Genomic DNA, 20607 nt, shown 5'->3' on the forward strand with positions numbered 1-20607 from the left:
TAGGCTATGCATTTCACATCATTACTGATTTATTATATTTAGTGCATAGTATAATTCTGTTATTTGATAACTGATTTATGTCTAATTAATCAGCTTATTGTTGTTGATAGAAAGTTTTACCAGGTTAATTCATAAATTATTTATGATTTATTAGTTTTGTGTTGTTAAAAGACAGTATCAGTAGTTTAATTCAGTACTGATTTATCAGACATAAATTAGTAAAACAATATATAAATATATAATGTAAAAAAAATCAAACACTGAAGGTCTGGTATTTTTAAACTTTTATTATAAATTGTAATAATACTGAAAGAACTACCAACCTGAAAGGTGCAGGCCTTCTGCCAGACCGTAAGGTGCATAGCTGAAGATTAACATAATGGCAAATTCCAAGGATGGATTTTTACGCAGATCAATATATTTTAACAAGTGATGAAGTTAAAGAAAATATTGTTCTTGAATTTTTTTAATACTTTGAAAAAAGTCTATTATTATGCTATAGAAATTATCATTTTTAGTGGTATAGATAAGGTTGCAAGTTATGGTTCTTTGAAGTCAATGTTCTTACTTACAAAATTAATCTTTAATACTGCATTAATTACGAATTTAAACAATCTCAAAGTTAATGTTTTGTTGCAATAAATAAATCAGTTTAAAAAATTGAAATTGAAGCTTTTAGTAATAATTTTGACTTGAATTCTGTCATAAAATATTATAAATTGAGCATGATCAAACTTTATTTCATACCAGAAAGAAACTGACTGAACACTGGTATCACTTTTTTTAAGTCAAAATGTTACTATGAAGTGTACTTGATAAATGCAGTGGAAACACTAACGAAAAACAATTTTTTTTTAAGAATGACAAATAAATATGACAAAAGTTGAATTTTCATTGAAAAGGTTTTTAAAAACATCAAAACTCAAAGGATATCAAAGCAGCCATCAGAGCAAATGCAACACCAATTCCTGCAGAAGCAAAGAACATAATACAAAAACCGCCTATTGCATTAAGGACTGCTGCACTAGTGCTCAGTGTAGCCATCTCAGGTTTGGAAGACTCCAAAACAGTTCTGAAAATTTAGCACTCATGAAATACTTGAATAAAAAAAAGAGAAAATGAGAAATAAAGCAACAATTCCTTGGAAAATTTACAAATGAAATATTTTATCTCAACTCAGCTTGGCCTATCAACCTGGATTATTCTTTGTACTGTGACAGTTTTCTCCTTGTTTACAAGTTTAAAATTTGAGCTGATTGAAAAGCCATTTTCTGCAGCAGCCTGTCTATGTTACCAACCAACACAAGCTTCACAAGACTATAATCCAAAATATTTCTCTTTTCCTTTCATATATACATAAAAAAAAAACCTTATCTAATGCCACCTTCCCATCTTTCATACCAAAACAAGCTGCTAGGTTGACAGTTACACCTATCCTCCAAAACTTTTTTGAATTGTGCCTGAACCATAGTCACATTTTTATTACAGAAAATATTTTAATTTCACAAAATATGTCAAAATTTCTCATTAGGTGTGTTTTGGATTCAAGGTGGGTTTCTTCTATTTTGTTTCTGAGCAAAGCCACAAAAGAGGAATCTCCATTACGTCCACATTGGGAAATAAAACATGATTTTAGTGTTATAAGTCTGCAAATTTAATACTGACCCATCAGAGAATACTTCTTATTCAGTCTGGTTTGGAAATTTGGGTTTACATTCCATTGGTGCTGTCTGGAACTTATGTTTAAAGGTGTAGTTTATTTGCATTGTAGTAAATGTAAGAAACAAGTAAAATCATAAATGAATTAAGGAATAATAGAATGTACCAGTAACTTATTATCACTTATTTTATCATTACCAACATTTCAATATGTAATTCACAACATTCACGAAATTTATTACTGATGAGTATTTTACTTGTTTATCATTCATTTTGAAGTAGATAATTAATCCATTTTTTTATAATATCAGCTAGGATTTCATGCTTATTATTACTATTAATACAACTAGACCTGAAAAGACAACATTACACCAACAATACAGATACATACTTTTGGTTTTGAATTTTTAGTTTTTCTGAATAATAGTTACTTTAACACAGATCTATAATATTGGTTGAATTGTAAAATTTATGAAAAAATGTTACTATAATAATATTACTTTAGCATTTAATGTATAGTATATACATTAATTAACAAACACAATATTTATATGTAATATAATATAAGATAATATAATGCATCACAGTAAGGCAGAAACTGACTTGATTTTTTCCCTTGCCCTTCTAAAGATGAAGGAAAGTTGTATTAACTAATATTACTTACATTAGTTCCATGTTGTTAAGTTCAATAATGCTTTTAAAAAACTAAATAAAGTATAAAAGATAAAAATAATTTGTTAAAGAAGTAAGTGGTTTCTGTTGATTGGTTGCCTCTCTATGATTGATAGTTTGAAAGTAGGGATTATGTCACACTTATGGACTTCACACTGACAAAGTGCTACAACAGGACACTATTAGTAAGGAAGAAAAGTCTTTGAATGGTTGGCATTAAACTCATCTAGCGTGTTAGATTTGTTCAAAACTTTAATTTCATAGTGGTATAAATATAACTGTATGTTGTTTTTGGTTCTACTAGCAAGTACTAACTTAAAACAGGATTACACACACACACATATATATATATATATATAATTACACTGTTACCAACTGCTCAGTCATAGTGTAAGTACATGTGCAATGTCTTTGGTTTCAGTATATTGCACACAAAAAATATCTATGTAGGTTTTGTAGAGTTATGTGGTTCAAATACAGAAATAAATTGTGTTTTGTTTCTAACTTACAGTGTTAGCATGTGTTCATCCATGGTTCGAAATTTTCTATTTAAAGCCAGACATGTCCATTAAAAAATCAACTTTAACTGGCAGCTTCCTATCTATCACCAGACATCGTGACCAGTGGTCCTATTCTTAACATATCAGACACAAATACATAGTCCCCTCAAAAATAAGCGAGGCAAAAGCTGTGTATGCACAGCCCAAAGATTTTGCTTAAAAGTATATTTTATAATGAGTGGAAAATAACTTGTAAAATTTAAGATTTAATTTAAGACAAAAAAAAAGCAAATTTTAAAAAACGGTCACGAACACTCACAAAATGTGCTTTTTAGGTTGCCTTATCCGTGTCGTCCTGGATAGTCACGTGACTGCCAAACATTCACGACGATCTGACCAAGGTGTCTGATAGTAAAAAAATGGGAAAGTCTCACGATCAATTTCAGTTTGGCTTCATGAGCAAGACTAATGAATCAGAAAACAATACTATGGAACCCCGAGTGAAAAAACCAAGCTTGTTGACCCAAGCTCAAGTGTTAAAGCAAAAGCTGTTACTGCTAGTACTGGCGCTAAAGCCTACTTGTCGTTTCCAGGATGAATGAAATAGAAGCCGACCATGGCAGGAATATAATAACGCTACCAGACTGAGGTTTTGCTCAATTTGTCAGGAATATGACCAAAGTAGTGGAAGGCAGAAGAACACCTTCATAACAGGATCTTCCAACCTGAGAGTAAGTGCTGTTAAAGAGCATGAAAACAGTTGTGCCTACAGTCTAAATTGTCAAGCTAAAACAGCAAAAGAAACATCTGATTTAACTCCCATGATGAAAGAATTGAGCAAACTTAACAAGACTGAGAAAGATCGTTTGCTTGTGCTGTTCAGGACTGCCCTTTAAATGGCTTTGAATGCCAAACCATTCAGCAATTTTCAAGAGCTTCTGTTGCTGCAGGAGTGCAACTTTGGTATGAACTTAACAGAACATTATGCCAATGACAAACAAGCAGTTATCTTTACTGAAGTATACTGCAGAAACAATTAGAATTGATGTCAGATCTCGACTGCACACCTCATTATTCTTTGGCATTATGACTGACGGCTCAACAAACACTGCCAACATTGAGCAGGAGATAGTCTATGTAAGATACTTGGACAGTGACTGTTACCCAGTAACCCACTTCCTGTGTCTGCAGTCAGTTGAGAAGGCTGATTCTGAACACTTGCTACAGGCACTTAGTTCAGGTAAAGGTTTCTTAATTACTTGGGATGAGAATTTCTGGATTTATCCTGAATTCCTATTTAAGAAAAATTAAAATGGACAATATTTCATGTACATTTGTGTTTTAATTCAGGTTTACATAGTCATTCCATTATTAATATACATCAGTGAAAACTCAAGCATTTTTCAATTGATTTAAACCAAGAAGAACCATGTATTTACCACTGACAGAATTGGAGCTTAACCTCACACAACTAGTGTAATAGATAATGGAGCAATTGAATTTTACAAAGAACAAATTTACATTTTGTTTTTGTTTTTTTTACAGTAAGTAACTAATATTGGGTATTAATTTTTTGTACTTGCAGCATTGTCTATATGTGGCAAGTTTCCCGACTGGCTTGAATCAATTGTATGCCTAACAAGCTGATGGGGCAGCTGTCAATTTTGGCACAAATAAAGGACTTGTCAACAGATTGAAGGTGCAAAAACCTTATTTGATAGGGATCCACTGTGTTAGTCACAGATTGGAACTTGCAATTAAGAAGACCATCAAGGACATCCCTTACCTTGATAGTATCCAAATCTTTTTAGAAAACCTATGGAAGTTTTATGACAATTCACCACAGAACTGGGCTGGCCTCAAAGAAGCTAGTAAAGACAACAAAAGGGATAGGAACCTGATGGGTGGCCTACAAAGAGCGCACTCTGGAGTGAGTTTCTCATAACTAGCCAACTTTAGCAGAGCATTTGTATCAAGTAAAGTTGCATGACAAAGGGGAACATGGACAGAAAGCTGCAGGATTATACAGTACTTTGACAAGCCTTAAATTCATCCTGTACATGGACATACTCTTGGCAGTTCTGCCTGTTTTGAAATCTCTTAGTCTCAAAATGCAAGACAATTCTGCTACTGTGAACATTGTTTCTGACAAACTCGCTGTTTGCAAAGAGAAGCTGGGCAATCTTATTCATGTTGAAAGATCCCAGAAAATTGTTAAAGAGCTCACAACAAGTGAACTAACTGGCAAGTGGTTACTTAGAGGAAAGGTGATTGCTATTAGTGGTCAGGCAAGGGCCAGAGGCTCAAAAAATGCCACAAAAGAGACAGTTGCTCAATCCATGGCTGAACAAACTGCCATCTTCAAAGGTAAAATTGTCACATATCTGAATGAGAGTTTTGAAGAATTTGATAAGCATTTTATTGGTGCCTTTCAAATTTTTGAACCAAGCAACTGGCCTAAAAGCAAGGAAGCATTGTCATCTTTAGCATGGTTGAAATCTAAAGGTTTCAATATTGCAGCTGATATTTGCCAAGCTGACTTACACGAGACACTGCTCAAAGCCACAAGACTTGCCAAATCAGATGAGTCCCTAGCTAGTAGTGCAAGTGGATTGTGGGTGCACATGTTAAGTTAAATTACTGTTGAGAACAGTAAACCTAACCCTGGATCAACAGTATTGGCTTTGGTATGCCTCATGCAGGTGATTTTAGTGTCATCTGCTGAACCAGAATGTGGATTTTCCCAGATGACAGTTGTTAAGGATGACTGGTAGTCCAAACTAATAAATGATTCACTTATGACTTGATGACAATAAAATTAGCTAAGAATAAGACCTGCAATCTTGCAAGCACAGAATTACTGTGCAAGTCTGTAGAATCGTGGTGGAAGGACAGTAAAAAAACCAGACAATTTATGAGTCCACATGGAACTCACACACATAGAGATAATAGAGATACTGAGTCTACATCAGCTGATGTCTCAGTGCTGGATGACTAAATCTACCAGTTTGATTGATGTGTCATTTTTAATGAATAAAAGGCTTGTTGCCACTTGCTTTGAAATAATGTTTCAGTGCCATAAATAAAATGATTCTGTTTTATATAATAATTGTCTCTACTTGATTTCTTGTTTTCGGTAATGTCCGGTGACAATTTTGAGGTGTCCTGCTAAAATTTCAAATGTCCGGCAAGTTTCACTGTCCAACAGGGCATGTGTCCTGCTAAAAATTTAGAATATTTCTACCCGTCATCTATACGCCTAGCACACAGTCACTATGTTTGGATAATAGCACTAGTGTTCAGTTTTAGGCACATTAAGTTACTGGGAGTTTATTTGTAGATAAAGTATTATCAGTAATATTAAAGTTTGCTTAGTTTAGTTTTAGCATATGATAAGGTATTAATCTGAGAGAAGGACTAGTCTATTAGTAAAATCAGTCTAAGTTCTAACCATCTGCAGTTTGGTTAAGGTGGATGAATCTCTGGGTATAGGATCAATGGTAAACACAACTTATATCTGTAAGCAGTACCACACATACCAGGTAAATTGAGAGATCATCAAGTAGAAACCACCTCGCCACATAATGTTACGAGAAGGTGTAAATGACATTGAGATATTCAGCTACTGGTTAAGAAGGGCTGATCTGCATAATGTCTTGTGCCAGGGAGACTGGATTGTATTTTTCTACCCTATAGGTAATTATGCACCCACTTCAGAAATGTCAGCCCATTCTAATAAGCTACTAGCTCACCATCATTAATCAGGGCTAACTAGGAAAGTGAATTCTAAAAATTGAACAGTGAGTTGTTAATGTATAGCCTTGCCTGTAAACAATTACACATTATAAAACAGTGCACAGATAAGTATCCACAGGAGCAACAAACTTTGTGTACTCAGCAGGAAACCTTGACTGCACCAGTCTCACATTATATCATGTTACTGCAATGTCAAGAGGATCAAATATTACTTCTTGAATCTCTATAAATTTTATGACATCATATTTTTTCTGGAGTCTTAACACTCAGATCTTGAGGAGTTCACAAACTGCTTTTAACTTCATTCTAAACGCTAGCCCAAAACTGGGATAGCCATTGCAATTAAATATAACAACTGAATCCACTAAGATTATAACAACTCAACTCCAATTCACAACTGTGTTGATGAAAGGCAACACAATATATTATGGTGAAGACTGGAAGTTCCTTCCTGACCTGTCTGATGAAACTCCTATGTATTTACCAGCAGGATACTTCAATGCACATATACCACTAGGAATGTAGTTGAAAACACTACTAACAAAGATGTGCATTTATTCTGCTATCCACAATGTAGCTAACATCATGATACTGCTAAACTCAGGAGAACTAATGAGGGTTCCTTAGCACTTAAAGTGCTTTTGTTAATAACAACTTGAATTTTACCTCTACCTAGAATAGGAACGATGTCTACACTGATTACACTATGTGTTAGATGAGTGTGAAGACTGGAAGACAAAGTGATATAAAACAATCTAGAAACCTACACAAAGGTATCATGCTTTCTGGCTTACTCTCTTAAGCATGTCTTAACCATCAAGCAAAGGCAAATAAACAACATTGGATGTGAAAGGAACGTCCAATACTGGAAGAGTAGTGATAACAATAAAGTCTAAGGAGTGCACAATCAGTCCAAAATTGAATTAATTTGAATAAGACAGAAGAGGAGAGGAAGGATTCCTCACAATATGGTATTGCTCTCCACAAGAAATTAGCATTCAAAACATGAAATAGAGTAAACATACAACAAAATCAGTTTCACAAGCATTTTACTATTGCCCTTCTACAAGCTTATAACTTGCAGAAAACCCAAAATATGGCAATGTCAGTAATTTACAATGAACAATGATACCTCACTCGACATAGCTGTAGATCAACTCAAGGCCTTCATGGTAAAACTCTTTTATATCCGAATATGGGTATTTTGACCCACCCTGCAATTACCTTGTAACTGTGAAGCTATAAATTCTACAATTGTAAATATATTTGGTGTATCTTCACAGAATTGGGCAAAAGTTTAGTATAAACATTTACAAGTATATTATACACAAAAAAATCAGATCTTTTGAATATTTTACCAAAGGTTTCTCCATGAATATATGATGTTATTGAATAAGTCTGAGTGGAAGGTGATTTTCATATCAAGAATAATTTTTTTTTTCCACATTAGTTTCGTATTTCATGTACATACCCACCAGAACTTCGTAAATTAATATCAAAGTATTTTTTATATTGAACTTTGTGCTTTACCTCTTATATTCTCTACCTTAATATTATATGTTGCAAAATAACCAATGTACAGAAAGTAGGAGCAAATAAAAAAATTAGGGGTGTTAGAACCTAAAACCCACAAAGTACCAGGAGCATTGTCTTGGATGACAACAATGGAAGATCTTCACCCACTGAGAGAACGTGGATGAGACTAAAATGGATGACTTCCAAACAACAGCATGAAGTGATGTGCCAATTTGGTAGTTCATATCAAACTCAAGCCTCATTGGACAGAACTACACTGTGTAAAACTCAAGAAAATAAAGCACCAGAGAAATAATCACTGGATATGACTACAAATAAGCTGGAGTGCAAATGCATGCAACATCAACCTTAGAACTCACTACACAATAATGGAAATCGTGATGCAGAACTCCTAAAATGAAGTAGGATAAGGAAGTGTAACCAAAATATGTGTGAGGGTTTAGTTGAATGGTGCAGCTTAAGTATAAAATGAGTCATCTGAAATGACATCAAGGCAGTAATAGAATGGGGATCTCCATTAGAGGATTGCAATGCAATGTGACAAATCTACTCAAAATCAAAATCAACCTCTGGGTGCACGACACAGAAATTGGAGTACAATGTCAACTTCCAGGTCCCACTGCACAGAAGTAAATAACCTCTGTAACAGAAACAACTTCACCCTCCACAATAGAACAGCAAGAACCTCCGAAACACACTGCAAGGAGGAGGAGTATATTTATGAAATATTTTTATACACAATGTCATTCTCATGAGAGAACTGCACAGAAGCTGGAGCACAACACCAATTTTCAGGACCCACTACACAAAAAAGGATCACTTCTATTAAATAAATGCATCATTACCCTATGGATAGAATCACACACTAACTGGAGACATTGCAATGAGGTGGAACATGAGAACACCACTATCCAACTTTAAGTGAAAAAAAAAATCACATCCAGGAGAACCCCTTCATAGTCAATCACCCAAAATGCTCGGAACTGGAAATTGGTAAAAACTATCAAACTCTGCTAGAAAACAAGGATGGACAAAATATTGGAATGGCATGTCACCAAAGACAGACACTACTCACCACTGAATAGAATCCTAGACCTAATATGAACATGCTATTGGAGGAAAAAAACATTATATAGAAAAAATAACATACCAAGTCACAGCTGCAACAATTAGGTCCAGAAACAATGATAATGGGCAGAAGGTAATATCTCAATGATAAAGAAACATTCACCTGATGTTGCTAGTAAGAGATGAAAATATGAGGTATAGTTCACATACCTGACTGAATAATTTCTTCCAATGAATGATGGAGATGAAATGCCAGGGAAAAGGTAACATGACTTACCTGTTAATGACATCTAGAACAGATAGTGAGATGAAGAGAAGGGAGGAACATGCCAGTCTAACAAGTTAATATTCCCAATTTGCATGGATAGAGGAGGAAAGGTCATGTACAGAGGATAGTCACCAGAAGACAAAAAGGCAGGAATTAGAACCACAGAAGAAAGCTGGACTGGCAATGTAACAACAAAAGGCATGAACAGGACATGAAAGTCTGCAAAATCTAACCAGAAATAAAGGTGGGAAATAAATAAACAAGAAGGAAGAATATCCTTCAAATGCCACCAAATTTGGCTTAGGAAAGGTAATATCTCTCTGGATAAAGGAACACAGATGTGGAACAGTACAGTGTACATGAAATGTTGACAATAAAGATAACAGACTGTCAATGCTCACAGTATAAAAGGAGTAGGAAATAAGTCTTAAGAGATGAATGAAACATGGAACATGAAGACAAAGGTTCAAACAAAGGAAGTTTAAGGCAGTGAAGAACAAGACTGAAATTATAATCTGGAAGAATTTCCCATCAAAAAGGTCTGTAGATCCAGAAGGAACAAAATAAAAGATATGATAGAACAGAAAAAATGAAAGGTGTTGGATATGGCTGCTCAATAACCAGCTATGGAAGAGATAAAATTCCCATGATTATGCAGCCTGGTGAAAAAATAATACAACAAAAAACATTAAAAAAGGAACTGTAGTCCAATAAGGGAAAAGTTCCCAAACCAAGGACAAAGTGAAAGATATTCTACATGCTTTGCTAGGCCATTAGGGAGGAAGAATGAAAGGTCCATATTAAAAATGAAGTGACATGCACTGAAAAATCAAGATTTCCTTGTAAGAGACCAGATAAATGCCAGGCACAAAGAATAAAACAAATTAACAGTGACTGAGGTTGACTGAGGAATGATGGATTGAGAGGAAGTAGTAGTTTTGAACTGAAGGAGATGAGGAACCAAGGTTGTGCCAGTCAATAAGGAGCAATCAAAAAGATCTGATACAAAGTGGAATGGATGACTAAAACCACCCTGGGATGGAGTAAAATGGCAGGGAAGACATAGAAGTACCAGATGGCTCAGTACTAAGGGAAAGCATTCACTGCTATGGCCTGAGAATGAGGAACTGGAGACCAAAAGAAAGAAACTCGGTGTTGAAGAAACTGAGAAAAGTATCCAGATTAGGAGTACCCCAACCGAATGCAGAGCCAAGGGAAAATCAAAGACTGAGGAATCACTCTGTGGGATAAACATTATAAGGTTGGGAAACATTGACCCATTTAAGTAGTTCTGATGTCTGAACACAAAGAGAATGGAAACAGATGCAACTTTGGTGATTGATATAAGCAAAAATCATGGAAATGTTCAAATGGATCATGACTTCATTCCATACAATGGGAAGAAAATGATACAAAGCACATCGTACAGTCAGAAGTTCCTAGACATTTTTGTCTGAGGCTGTTGAACATAGGCCACCTGCCAATTGATCCACAACTCTCAACCATGAAAAGAAGGATAAGTGTACAGATGCAAATGTAAATGAAGCAGAGGAAGTGGTACCCCATCACCACATTGTATTTGTTTAACCATCAATGAAGATCATTTGTAGGGGAAGGAGGAAGGATAATTGAGAAATACAAGGGATTCCACACAAGAATCCATTGTTTGGAATTTGTCCACTAAGAGAAAACATATATATCTAACCAAAAAGGATAAGGGTTTCTATAGAAGCCCAAGTCCCTAAAACCAATAGAACCTCACATGAAAAAAGAGATGATGTAAAAATGGCAAGGAGAACTGAAAATTTCATCAGATGGAGTCAAAGTGAAGAATGTTGTGCCTGATTGAGATATGCATTGAAAACCCCATCTTGAGCTGCATCTGTCAGTATCAAATGAGTCTGTTGAAAAGTTTCTTGTTTGGAATAATCTGGTAGAAACCAATTGTCTTTGCAGTGGTGGAAGAGTAACTTTCAAGCATGTATAAATTAGACAAAGTCTTTGACCACCCAACAAAAGACATACAATACTGAAGCAATCCTAAAAGACAGGGTATGAAAGTGATATACCAGTCCACAGCAGATAAACCACGGATATCATTGGGACTGGTGAGAAATAAAAATATGGAGATAAGTTTTCAAGGTATCTAGCTTTCTCATCCACAGATCTGGTGAAAAAGCCCACCAAAGTGTAAGATAGGATTCCATGGTAAAGTGTAGAAGACCCAGAAATTGGTTGAAGTGGAACGAATCAATCACAAAACACAAAGACTGGTAAAAGAATCTTGAGGTAATAGGACAGAGACAGGCACATGAGACAACAGAGGATGATAAAAAGCGGATAAAAAGTCCATCTGGCAAAACTTGAATCAGTCATAAATCAAGAGTGAACACTCTCTCCACAGGCAAACAAAATCTGAATTATGTTCTCACTACACTGGAAACTACCTGACAATATCTGGAACTGTTTTCAATGATGAACCCAGCATTGAGACATGTGACAAAATGTTGAACCTCTACAGGTACGATGTGACATAGGACAGGAAACAGGTTCAGGAGAGGTCAAAGTAGTGGGATTAGCAACTAAAAAAAAAAGGATCGAATGTAGTCCAAAGAATTAGAGAAAAGGAGCCATTTGCAGGTTCCAGAGATATAAGGAAGACAAATCTGTGATAAGTTGTGTTTCTACCAAAGAGATACCAACAGCAAAGAAACCACATGTGAAGGGACAGGACCAGGAATAACAATCTCACCAATGCAGAAGTGATGAGGAAATGGATATCCTCTGAAAACCTTTAATGTGATCAACAAAGTGACTCAGAAAGTAGGTGTATGAAAGACAAATACCACAGAAGAGCTGTAAGGGTAAGAGGAAGTAATGAAAATTGAGCTTGGAACAAATGGGTAGGATTCTCTAACTAGCAGAAGATAATCATGAAATATATTAGCTGGCAATCAGACTGGATCACCATCAACACTGGTCTCCTTCAAAGATCACAATCTAGCCTTTTTTTTTTTTTAATATTTATACCATGGATCTAAGTACACCTTAATTTTCCAACAAAATGTTATGTGCCAATCTTTATTAAAAATTTTATAATACACAGCAGAAGTTTTGGCAAAAGTGAAGTCAAAAGTAAGATGTAAAGTAATAAATTGGCCATGATGACATTTCCAACATCATTAATCCTGGTAAATTCAGTCACATTTAAAATAAAGCCACTACATACTTTTATAGGTACTGTTATCCTACTAGAAAAACAGTGAAATACCCAAGGTTAATATTTAATAGGCAACATAACTTCACCAGCTACATTAACCCTTTGCATATAGGAATACCCATTTTACAAGTACCTTTTATAGTTTTAGTGTTAGAAGAGATATGTAATTAAAGACTGTTATTGTCAATTTATGTTAATAAACTTGGTATGAAGATGTTTAAAACTGAAGTTCTGGTACCATTTAAATTTTAACATCTAACTCAATGATTACGGGTAAGATCCTCTTATTATGTTTGCTCTTGTACTGTGCATGTCACGAGATTTTACTTTGTTAGTTCAAAATTTAATTATGCAATCTTACTATCTATATATATGAAAAATTGTGTATGGGTCTAGTTGATCTCACAGTATTAAATTGAGAAGACAGCAAATTCAGGTGGCAGAAAAAGGCTGTCATCAAATGCTTTGACATCCCAAACAGGTTTAGTTTGTTAAGGAGGAAAAATGGAAAACATTAGGAGAAGATTGGTTCAAATAATGATCAATCTCTCAACGAGTAACGGCCAATAATACACAGTCAACTGTATAAACATTCGTACAGAAGGTATGACCTTCAAAATCAAAATTTGATCTTTGTAATTCATAATCCAAAATAAATAACCAAAGACAACAGTACTGGTAAAAAGAAATAAACAAATGAAGAAGTTTGTACTTAATGACTAAGTTTTGTAACTGGATAAAAATATGAAATAATTCTACTTCAAAATAAGTTACAAATTTGTACTGTTGAATAATAAACAGTATACTAAATAAGAGTAAATCAAGATGAAAATTGAAATAAAACTAACTTGGAGAGCACAAACTACTTGTATGGACATAAGCTTTGCCAAAGAAGTTATAGGTTTAACAGCATAGAAATAGTCACGAGTTACATGGCTGTGTGGCACATCTATTGATGGAGGTTTGTTACATGAAAATTCTTATGTAAGAACCATTTAGCCCATGTAAGTTGACAGGTGCATGAAAATGAAAGGTTTGATAAGTAAAACAATTTGTGCAGAGGATAGGACATTCTATGTATGTCAGAAGAAGTAAGGTACCTTGTTGGAAAACTACTTTTTGTCACATTTCTTATTCACACTACTTATTTGCAATGAAAAAATAAATACTTTGGACTTTTGTTACATTTTCAAAACTGTTTCAACTTTTTAAGGTTTAGGTATGCAATCTGCTTCATTTTGAAATAAGTAATGAAAATGTTTTTAAGATTCTTTAAGTTCCAAACAAATGTTTCAGGGTTTTACAGCTAAATAATTAAAAAAACATGATTTTGTTTGTTTGTAGTTAAGCACAAAGATGTACAATGGGCTATCTGTGCTGTGCCCATCATAAGTATTGAAACCCACTTTTTAGCAGTGTAAATCTACAGACACATTACTGTGTCACCACAGGGCAAAAAATATGACTGTTTTATACCAGCCCACATTCGAAAAAACACATTTCAAGCAACTGTTATACCAGATGCATGACATGTTCTTAAGCTGAAACATTAACAAAGGAACCCAAAGATTGATTTCTGTACCAAAAAGGGATTAACTTGTATCTCTAAATTTCATATCCTGGATAATACTGAAAAGATTTCATAATTATATGATGGAAAGAATTTATGGTCATCTTGATGATTAATTCAATAAACACAATTTTTACACTTGAAGAAAACCACATGGCTTATTGATAAACATTTTAACAGTTTTCTACACACCTTTGATACACTCCTTTGGCTAACACTATGGATCACTACATGTATGTTTCTTAGCACATACAAGTGCATATTTGTCAAAACAGAAAAATATTACATATCACTTAATATCAAATTTAACATTGGATAAAAAGGTGAAGAAAGAAAAAATAATACTTCTTTGTGTTGTTCTTTACTGATTTTCCAAATTATATCACATTATTAAATAGCATAGCAGTATTCTATTTTCTCACATTTAAGTAATTATTATGAATAGGAAAAAATAATATGGATATAAAAATACTTACGTTGCAAGTACAATTGCAACAGCATCATTTAAAATAGACTCTCCAAACACTAACATATTGAGAATAGGATCAACATCTAGAGCATGAAATATGGCCAAAGTAGCTACAGGGTCAACAGCTGAGATCAGAGAGCCAAATGCTAAACTTTCTGTAAAATTTAGCCGATATGCCACATCTGCCTGAAATAAATATCAATTTAATAAACTAATTTTATAAATACTGCACATTACCATAATTGACACATGAAAAGCAAAAACAATAATTTTACATTTGAGACATACATTTAAGTTTATCCATTCAGTCTTGTTGCTTCTTTAAAATAAGTATTCTCTTTTTAATTCATGATAGGACTGGTCACTCCACTTTAAGTAATTAATGACAACAGAAAATGGCAGATTATAAACAATACATTGAATTTCTCATGATGAAAATAAAGAAATTAAAATAACTACTCTCACATAATTATAAATTCCTTTACTAAATGTTCTTAAAAACTTAAAATATAATTACTGCAAATCCAGCACAGCATATCTATTTTGTCTTTTAACAATTACTTGAATTGATTTACATGTTTAAATTATTTTCAGTTGAATTAGTTCTACAGATAATCTGATAAATTGGTTTAATAACCATTAATTACCAATAAAATGAATTATTTCAGAAAGGCTAATATTAGTTAAATAATTGTCTGATTATTACCCAAATTAAATAACTGCTGAACCCTTCTATGACCGACACATGATAATAAGAGGGTGAAGAAATACATAACAAAAGTATGCTGAATTTCTTATACTTGATCTGTGACAATTAACAAACAATATATAAAACACTTAATATGCTTTCATTGCATAATTAACTGTAACAGTTCATCATTACAAAAATAATAAAAAATGGCTAAACCAATAAACACAGATCTGCAAAAATAGAAGAAACAGAAAGGAAATAACTCCATTTAAAGAAACTTATTCCTATGAAAGTACTAAGTAGGCTGAACACTGAATTTTGTCAGTTCCTAATTATTACATGTGTACCTCATATCATAACCATGTTAGGAAGGGGTATAGGCACAGCTTATGGGGGGGAGGGAATAGACTTATAATGTTCAACAGTTTTTTTATATTATTGTGATTGCTGCCAAATAAATTTATATTCAATGATTTAATCTTAAAAATTAAAAATTATTAATCATTGTACAACATAATTTTATTTCCCAGCTTGCACAATATATGTAAAAAAATTTAATCTTCAATTTGTAACACATAACTATGTTAATAAAATTCTTTGCTAATAAATGAGATACAAATTTATCATACTGAAATTCAAAATTAGAAAAAGCAACAAGCAATATTTATTAAATAGAACTAAATTTATTTCTGCAAAATTCTGAAAGAAAAACTCAAATATTAGAAATAATGTAAAAGAAAATTAAAAAGAGAACTTAAAAAACTGCTGAATAAAAAAGTTTTTAAAATAACAAAACAATTACTACAAAAGAAAAATACACAATTAATAATAATATAAGTATTCTCTTGAAGAACAAATAAAAAACTATAGTGCTTTCAACATCACTGTACCCCTTATGGAAAATCTTCAGGTGCCTCTTAACATAATGTTTAGGGACAACAAGAAACCTGTTGATCCACCTCATCTGTCCCATCCTCTAAGCCAAACTAAAACTATTAAATAAATTAATTAAAAATATATATAAAACCAGCCATTATCATTTATATATCTATCAAGCTTTCTTTTAAACTCACTTAAATTTACTGTTTCTACATCGAAAGGTAACCCATTCCATATGCCAATCACCTCATTTGAAAAATGAAACTGTCGTAGCTGAAGATGCTTTTACCTTACCTAAATCTATATTTGTGTCTCCTAGTTCTTTGATTCTCACTGTAAAGTATGAAAGATGTCAATGAATCAACATTGGCAATTCCTTTAACAATATTAAACACTTCAATCAGACCCCCCTCTATTTCTTTTTTTTTCTAGAAAAAAACTATGTTAAGGATTTTAATCTCTACTCATATAACAACCCCTCCATTCCAGGTACCATTTTAGCAATTTTCATCTAAACCCTTTCTAAGAATTCAATGTCTTTCCTAAGGTGAGGATCCCAAAACTGAACACAATACTACAAATGTGATTTAACCAGTGACTTATACAATGAAATTATAGCCTCTTTAGGTTTCTGTAGATACCACCTAAAATCTTATTTGCCCGACCACCATGATCCCTTTCTTTCATGACACTGTTAAGGTTATTCCCATCCAGATTATACTTATAATTCATATTATGATAACCCACATATAATATTTTGCCTTTATCACAAATAAAATCCATTTTTCATTTATCTGCCCAACTCATTAATTGATCTAAATCCTTTTGTAAAGCAGCAGCATCCTCTTCCTCTGCACATTTAAGTCATTTATTGACCTTCCTTTGATTTTTGTCATTAATCTAAATAAAAATGATCAATGGTCTTAAAACTGAGCCCTGAGGTATACTACTTGCAACATTAATCCAGTTTCACTGAAATATATTGATAATAACCCTCTGCTTTCTTCTAGCAAGCCACTCTTCTATCCAATTAGTTAATACCTACAGTAAAAAGTTGTTTTTTTTCAAGCCTTTCATTTGGCACTTTCTCAAATGCTTTCTGAATATCCATATACACCAAATTCACACTTTTACCCTCATCAGCATATGCAGTAACATTTTCAAAGCATGCCATTTGTATGGCTTGAATTTCCCTTAGTGAAACCATGTTGACACTTAGATAATTTTCTCAAATTTGTTATATGACTTTACAAAGTATCTTTATCAGACTTTCAAAACTTTTCCCACAACTAATTTAAGACTACTAGGCATATGATTACTGAGACAATTTCTATTATCTCTCTTGAAGATATGAGGAATATTAGCTAAATATCAATCTGTTAATGCTCTTCCACTGTTCAAAGACTTACAAAACATTGTGAGCATATGTCCAATCCTTGACCTCCTTTGAAACCCTTAGGGAAATATTATCTGGTCCAGGACCCTTATCATTCTTTAAATTTCCCAATTTTAACAAGTTCAGAATTTATGGAACTGTCTCATTCAACTTTTTTTCATCTATCAATTGCTCAAGATGAGGAATAATACTGCTTAATTTTCATTATTAAAAACTGATGAAAAAGCAGAATTTAATAAAATAGCCATTTTATAATCATCAGATACAAACCTTCCTTTATCATCCCTCATGGATCCTTTACCTGTCCTAACATTCTGTTTACCCCCAATGTAGTTTAACAATCTTTACTGTTAATTTTTATGTCTTCAGCCAATTTTTTTTCATATATCCATTTGGATGTTCTAATTTCCTCTGACCAGATTTCTTGATCTTCTATAAAACCAATCAATTTAAATTTCTTAAATTTATTATAATTTGCTTTAATTTTATCTCTTATACCCTTAGTGACCCAGGTTGGTTTTTTTACATGCAGCTACCTTTTTCTTTCTGTAAGTAATATATTTGTTTCTAATGTTGAAATTTTTTTCACATTAACTCAGTGTCTCCAAATAATTCCGCTGCCCAATTCACAACAGATAATTCTTTGAAATTTGGAAACAAAACATCATTGAAATTTAGAATAAAAATATTTTTCTGATTTCCATATGCAACAAAACATTAAATCTAATACATAAGTGACCACTTGGACCTAGCTATTCCCCAATTTCCACCCTCTCTACATCAGAAGTTAAATAAATCTAAAATAATAATATTTCTAGAAGGTTTCTGACCAACTGGTGTAGAAAACCATCTTGAACAAGTTACAGAAACCTTTTTCCCTCATGATTTGACTCTAGCACTTCCCAATCAATTTGTCTGAGATTAAAATCACTCATAATTATGATTTCATTAACAACCAAAATCTCAATCTCACTGTGAAGTTTCTCACTCATTTCATCAATTTCATCTCGTGGTCTGTAAAAAATTTCCACTTAAGAGCTTTTTCTCTTGATATTCACTAGCAGAAACCCAAATGAATTCAATCTCCTAGCTGTTATCCTAAATATTCTCAACTTTAACAGGATGTAACTCACACTTTCCACATAGAGCCACACCTCCCCTTCTCTCTTTACTACTCTTTCCCTGTTAAATAATGTATAACCATGTATTTGAAAGAAATGGCTGTCATTAAATTATCTAGATTTAACCATGTTTCAGTTATTCCTATTATAGTAAAATTTCTTATACTTTTAGTATTACCACAGGTAACAATTAAGCCTATTCTCATAACTGCTTCTATACTGATTTCCTATGCTAAACTTTCCTCTACATCTCAATTTTGCCTCAGAAATGACTTCTCTGGCTTTTGAAGAGGAGTGATAAATCTTTTCAACCATGAAGACAAAAAAGAATATGTATATTCAATTAGACAAAAGTCTACGTAAATGCAAAACAACCAACTGAAAACTTTTACAAAATATTCTTGAATACACCTGAATAAAGTCATGTACTTATAGAGGGTCTCACTGGCACAATTAAAGACTTCTTTTTTGAGAAAGGTAATCATCTGCTTCAGTTACTTCTTCCTCACCAGGTGATGAATACATCACTGCTCCTCTCTCTTAGACAGTTCATACTTTCAACAGCTTGTTGATTTGCAAATATAGCAGTTATTAATAAATATTCTCAATTGTAAATTAGTAACACATGCACCTTTACATTTTCCATTGAAGGAATAAACAATTAACAGAAAAGGGAGGTGCACATAAATAGTGTGGACAGAAAGCCCCATCATCAATTCATTAAGCCATTTGTCATAACATATACAATACATGGTCATCATAGATGGCTTAATTAGGGTTCATTAAAACAACAGGTATTCACTTAACAATTTGTATCTTCTATTCAGCCGATTTCAGACAAAGTGTTAAACGATGAAGCATAAAATTTCACTAGACCCAACACAACTTTGCAAACATCTGCCTACTTTGATGCAAAATATAGGCCATGTTTGGTGCAATATTCTGCAAAATAGAACTTATAATCCTTTTCTAGAACTTACCCTGAAGTGACTGGATTTTCAACTTGATGACAAGAAACCCACTTGAAATAAAAAGTATCTCAGAACGGCTGGTATGGGTATTAACACTTTTATTGATAAGGAGAGAACAACGTTTTGACCTTCCTAGGTCATCTTCAGAGTTTGCAAGTGATCATTGCCAAACACGTCTTATGGACAAGAGTATAAATGGGTACCAGATTGTAGAGGGTGATGCAGTTGGATGTTAGGTATTTAATTAGTATAGGTATAAAGCTGTTCCTTTATATTGGTTTCAGTTGCTGTATAAGTAGGGCTTCTTTGATTTTGCATTTGTTTATATCATAGAAAACACTCAAATACTAAATAAAGAAACAAACATAAACAAACGTAAAATTAAAGAAGCCTTACTTATACAACAACTGTTTTCCTACTTCGTATCCATGTTTTCTACGGTTATGTTGTGTTTATTTAAATTGCAGTGTTCAAAAATAACAGAGTTAAAATAACAAATTATACACACACACAAATAGTAGAGTTAATCCAAAACAAACCACTACTCAAATTCTAAAATGTCTTTTGATGAAAGAGACTGGAAGATACAGTGGATTGAATTCCAGCTCCATTAATTGCATTGAGACTACTGAAGGAATAACATGCATCTTTATCCCAAAATTTTGAGATTCAAAGGAAGCCTGCCAGCTCAAAGAGGTAGAACCATCCCTATAAGTAACAGCCAGTAAGAAACTGTAATCTTCCGGTTTTATACCCTGTAGCTGGATGCAAGATGGTTTAGTTGGGATTAAAACATGGTGAAAACTTGGGCAACCCAGTAGAAGACATATA

General features: G+C 33.2%; 1 pseudogene across 1 annotated transcript in view; it reads right to left on the reverse strand.

The window, feature by feature from the left end:
* LOC143236473 (sodium/hydrogen exchanger 8-like) overlaps positions 1–20607 on the reverse strand; it is a 100487-nt pseudogene that overhangs the window by 16975 nt on the left and 62905 nt on the right. The window contains exons 8-10 of the transcript XR_013019563.1: positions 14726–14904; positions 934–1072; positions 324–429 (exon numbers count right to left, since the gene is read on the reverse strand). The product of XR_013019563.1 is annotated as a sodium/hydrogen exchanger 8-like (transcript). The remainder of the gene's footprint in view (positions 1–323; positions 430–933; positions 1073–14725; positions 14905–20607) is intronic.

This window comes from Tachypleus tridentatus, chromosome 13 (genome assembly GCF_004210375.1).
Source record: "Tachypleus tridentatus isolate NWPU-2018 chromosome 13, ASM421037v1, whole genome shotgun sequence".
Lineage (NCBI taxonomy): Eukaryota > Metazoa > Arthropoda > Merostomata > Xiphosura > Limulidae > Tachypleus > Tachypleus tridentatus.